At 34.5% G+C, this 4,874-nt stretch overlaps 1 non-coding gene across 1 annotated transcript; it reads right to left on the bottom strand.

Annotated features, from left to right (window-relative positions):
- Positions 1-4,534: 4,534 nt before the first annotated feature.
- On the bottom strand, positions 4,535-4,642 carry LOC148550886 (small nucleolar RNA R71). The gene has a single exon (XR_015892704.1). It is a non-coding gene; the product is annotated as a small nucleolar RNA R71 (small nucleolar RNA).
- Between the last annotated feature and the right edge of the window lie 232 nt (positions 4,643-4,874).

The following is a 4,874-nucleotide window of genomic DNA, read 5'->3' on the forward strand; positions in this document are numbered from 1 at the left end:
CAAGGCTGCAGAATCCACTATGGCAAATAATAATGCTAATGCCAATGTGGTAAATCCGAATGGGGATGATCAACAGAGGAGAGTGCTTGGCTCTTATTCTGCCCCTACTGCGGATCTTTATGGAAAAAGTATTGTGGTGCCTCCTATAACTGCAAACAACTTTGAGTTGAAGCCACAACTGGTCACCCTGGTGCAGCAAAACTGCCAGTATCATGGACTTCCTCATGAAGATTCAAATCAGTTCATATCTGATTTTTTGTAGATATACGATACTGTGAAGACAAATGGAGTGAACCCAGAGGTGTACAAACTCATGCTTTTCCCATTTGCTCTGAGGGATAAAGCAAAGCTATGGCTAGATTCCCAACCAAAGGAGAGTCTGAATACGTGGGAAAAGGTAGTTACAGAGTTTCTCACTAAATTCTTCCCACCAAAGAAGCTGACTAAGCTTAGTGATGAGCGGATAATTTATACGCTTTTTGGCATTATTTTTAGTATGTTTTTAGTAGGATCTAGTTACTTTTAGGGATATTTTTATTAGTTTTTATGTTAAATTCACATTTCTAGACTTTACTATGAGTTTGTGTGTTTTTCTGTGATTTCAGGTATTTTCTGGCTGAAATTGAGGGACTTGAGCAAAAATCAGATTCAGAGGTTGAAGAAGGACTGCTGATGCTGTTGGATTCTGACCTTCCTGCACTCAAAGTGGATTTTCTGGAGCTACAAAACTCAAAATGGCGCGCTTCCAATTACGTTGAAAAGTAGACATCCAGGGCTTTCCAGCAATATATAATACTCTATACTTTGACCGAGTTTCGATGACGCAAAAGGGCGTTGAACGCCAGTTTTACGCTGTAGTCTGGAGTTAAACGCCAGAAACACGTCACGAACCAGAGTTGAACGCCAAAAACACGTTACAACTTGGCGTTCAACTCCAGAAGAAGCCTCTGCACGTGTAAACTTCAAGCTCAGCCCAAGCACACTTCAAGTGGGCCCCAGAAGTGGATTTATGCATCAATTACTTACTTTTGTAAACCCTAATAGCTAGTTTAGTATAAATAGGACTTTTTACTATTGTATTTACATCTTATGATCTGATGATCGGATGATCTTTAGTTTCATCTATTGATCACGTTTGGGGGCTGGCCATTCGGCCATGCCTGGACCTTAATCACTTATGTATTTTCAACGGTAGAGTTTTTGCACTCCATAGATTAAGGTGTGAAGCTCTGCTGTTCCTCATGATTTAATGTAAAGTACTACTGTTTTATATTCAATTCAACTTATTTGCTTCTAAGATATCCATTCGCACCCAAGAACATGATGAATGTGATGATTATGTGACGCTCATCATCATTCTCACTTATGAACGCGTGCCTGACAAACACTTCCGTTCTACATGCAAACAAGCTAGAATGAGTATCTCTTAGATATCTAATACAGGGGACCGAGTCCGAGATATTAGAATCTTCGTGGTATAAGTTAGAACCCATGGATGGCCATTCCTGAGATCCGGAAAGTCTAAACCTTGTCTGTGGTATTCCGAGTAGGATCTGGGAAGGGATGGCTGTGACGAACTTCAAACTCGCGAATGCTGGGCGTAGTGACAGACGTAAAAGGAGGGTGAAGCCTATTCAGTATGATCGAGAACCTCCAGATGATTAGCCGTGCCGTGACAGAACATTTGGAACTTTTTCACAGAGAGGATGGGATGTAGCCATTGACAACGGTGATGCCCTATATAAAGCTTGCCATGGAAAGGAGTAGGACTGGTTGGATGAAGACAGCAGGAAAGCAGAGGATCAGAGGAACAAAAGCATCTCTATACGCTTATCTGAAATTCTCACCAATGATTTACATAAGTATTTCTATCTTTATTTTCTGTTTATTTATTATTATTATTCGAAAACTCCATAATCATTTGATATCTGCCTGACTAAGATTTACAAAGTGACCATAGCTTGCTTCAAGCCGACAATCTCCGTGGGATCGACCCTTACTCACGTAAGGTTTTATTACTTGGACGACCCAGTGCACTTGCTGGTTAGTTGTATCGAAGTTGTGACAAATTATAAATTAAGATTAGAGCACCAAGTTTTTGTAGCCATTACCAAGGATCACAATTTCGTGCACCAAGTTTTTGGCGCCGTTGCCGGGGATTGTTCAAGTTTGGACAACTGACGGTTCATCCTGTTGCTCAGATTAGGTAATTTTCTTCTTATTTTATTTTCAAAAAGTTTTCAAAAAAATTTTTCAAAAATATTTCCTTCTTTTTCGTTTTTCCCATTTAATATTCGAAAAAAAAAGAAAAAAATAAAATATTTTCAAAAAATAAAATATATTTTTCTTCAGAATTTTTAAGAATGAATTCTAGTGTTTTATGATGATTTGTTGAATCCTGGCTGGCTGTAAAGCCATGTCTAAATTCCTTTGGACTGAGGATTCAACTAATCACTTCAATGCATGTAATAGCATACTAAAGCTTAGCTGGCTATTAAGCCATGTCTAACCCTCAGATTGGAGCTTTAGACTAAGAGTGCAAGATTCCTGGAATTCATATTAAAAATTTTGGAATCTTTATTTTTCTTTTTCACATTAATTTTCGAAAAAATAAAAAAATTATAAAATCATAAAAATAAAAAATATTTTGTGTTTTTTGTTTGAGTCTTGAGTCAATTTTTAAGTTTGGTGTCAATTGCATTTTTTCTAAAAAATTTATGCATTTTTTGAAAATTTATGCATTCATAGTGTTCTTCATGATCTTCAAGTTGTTCTTGGCCGGTCTTCTTGTTTGATCTTCATATTTTCTTGTTTTGTGTCTTTTCTTGTTTTTTATATACATTCTTGCATTCATAATGTCTATACATGAAAAATATCTAAGTTTGGTGTCTTGCATGTTTTCTTTTCTTGAAAATTTTTCAAAAATATGTTCTTGATGTTCATCTTGACATTCAAAGTGTTCTTGGTGTTCATCTTGACATTCATAGTGTTCTTGCATGCATTTATTGTTTTGATCTAAAAATTCTCATGCATTGAGTCAATTTTGTGTTTTTCTCTTTCTTCATTAAAAATTCAAAAATCAGAAAAATATCTTTCCCTTTCTCACTCATAAATTTTCGAAAATTTGAGTTGACTTTTTCAAAACTTTTTAAAATTTAGTTGTTTCTTATGAGTCAAATTAAATTTTCAATTTGAAAATCTTATCTTTTTCAAAATCATTTTCAAAAATCAAATCTTTTTCATTTTTCTTATTTTTCGAAAATTTTAAAAATATTTTTCAAAAAAAAAATCTTTTTCTTAATTTTATCTCATAATTTTTGAAAATATCATCAACAATTAATGTTTTGATTCAAAAATTTCAAGTTTGTTACTTACTTGTTAAGAAAGATTCAAACTTTAAGTTCTAGAATTATATCTTGTGATTTCTTGTGAACCAAGTCATTAATTGTGATTTTAAAAAATCAAATCTTTTTCAAAATTAATTTCAATCATATCTTTTCAAAAATATCTTTTTATCTTATCTTTTTCAAATATCTTTTCTAACTTCTTATCTTCTTATCTTTTAAAATTTGATTTTCAAAATTTGTTTCAACTAACTAATTAACTTTTTGTTTAATTCTTATCTCTTTCAAAACTACATAACTAACTATCCCTCTCTAATTTTCGAAAATACCTCCCTCTTTTTCAAAAATTCTTTTTAATTAATTAATTGTTTCAATTTTTAATTTTAATTTTAATTTTATCTTAATTTTCGAAAATCATTAACTCTTTTTCAAAATTTATTTTTCAAAATTCTCTCTCTCCCATCTCCTTCTATTTATTTATTCATTTACTAACACTTCTCTTCATCTCAAATCACTGCTCTTATCCTCACCCTTATGTTTGGATTATCCATTCTTCTTCACTCTTATTCCCTTTCTTCTTCTACTAACAACAAGGGAACCTCTATATTGTGGTAAAAAGGATCCCTATTATTATTTTCTATTTTCTTCTTTTTTATATGAGCAGGAGCAAGGACAAGAACATTCTTGTTGAAGCAGATCCTGAACCTGAAAGGACTCTGAAAAGGAAACTAAGAGAAGCTAAAATACAACAATCCAGAGACAACCTTACAGGAATTTTCGAACAGGAAGAGGAGATGGCAGCCAAAAATAATAATAATGCAAGGAGGATGCTTGGTGACTTTACTGCACCTAATTCCAATTTACATGGAAGAAGCATCTCCATCCCTACCATTGGAGCAAACAATTTTGAGCTTAAATCTCAATTAGTTTCTCTGATGCAACAAAACTGCAAGTTTCATGGACTTCCATCTGAAGATCCCTTTCAGTTCTTAACTGAATTCTTGCAGATCTGTGATACTGTTAAGACTAATGGAGTAGATCCTGAAGTCTACAGGCTCATGCTTTTCCCTTTTGCTGTGAGAGACAGAGCTAGAATATGGTTGGACTCTCAACCTAAGGATAGCATGAACTCTTGGGATAAGCTGGTCAAGGCTTTCTTAGCCAAGTTCTTTCCTCCTCAAAAGCTTAGTAAGCTTAGAGTGGATGTTCAAACCTTCAGACAGAAAGAAGGTGAATCCCTCTAAGAAGCTTGGGAGAGATACAAGGAACTAACCAAAAAGTGTCCTTTTGACATGCTTTCAGAATGGACCATCCTGGATATATTCTATGATGGTCTGTCTGAATTAGCTAAGATGTCACTAGATACTTCTTCAGGTGGATCCATTCACCTAAAGAAAACGCCTGCAGAAGCTCAAGAACTCATTGACATGGTTGCTAATAACCAGTTCATGTACACTTCTGAGAGGAATCCTGTGAGTGATGGGACGCCTCAGAAGAAGGGAGTTCTTGAAATTGATACTCTGAATGCCA

Source organism: Arachis ipaensis, chromosome B7 (assembly GCF_059453495.1).
Source record: "Arachis ipaensis isolate K30076 ecotype BB chromosome B7, ASM5945349v1, whole genome shotgun sequence".
Classification (NCBI taxonomy): Eukaryota; Viridiplantae; Streptophyta; class Magnoliopsida; order Fabales; family Fabaceae; genus Arachis; species Arachis ipaensis.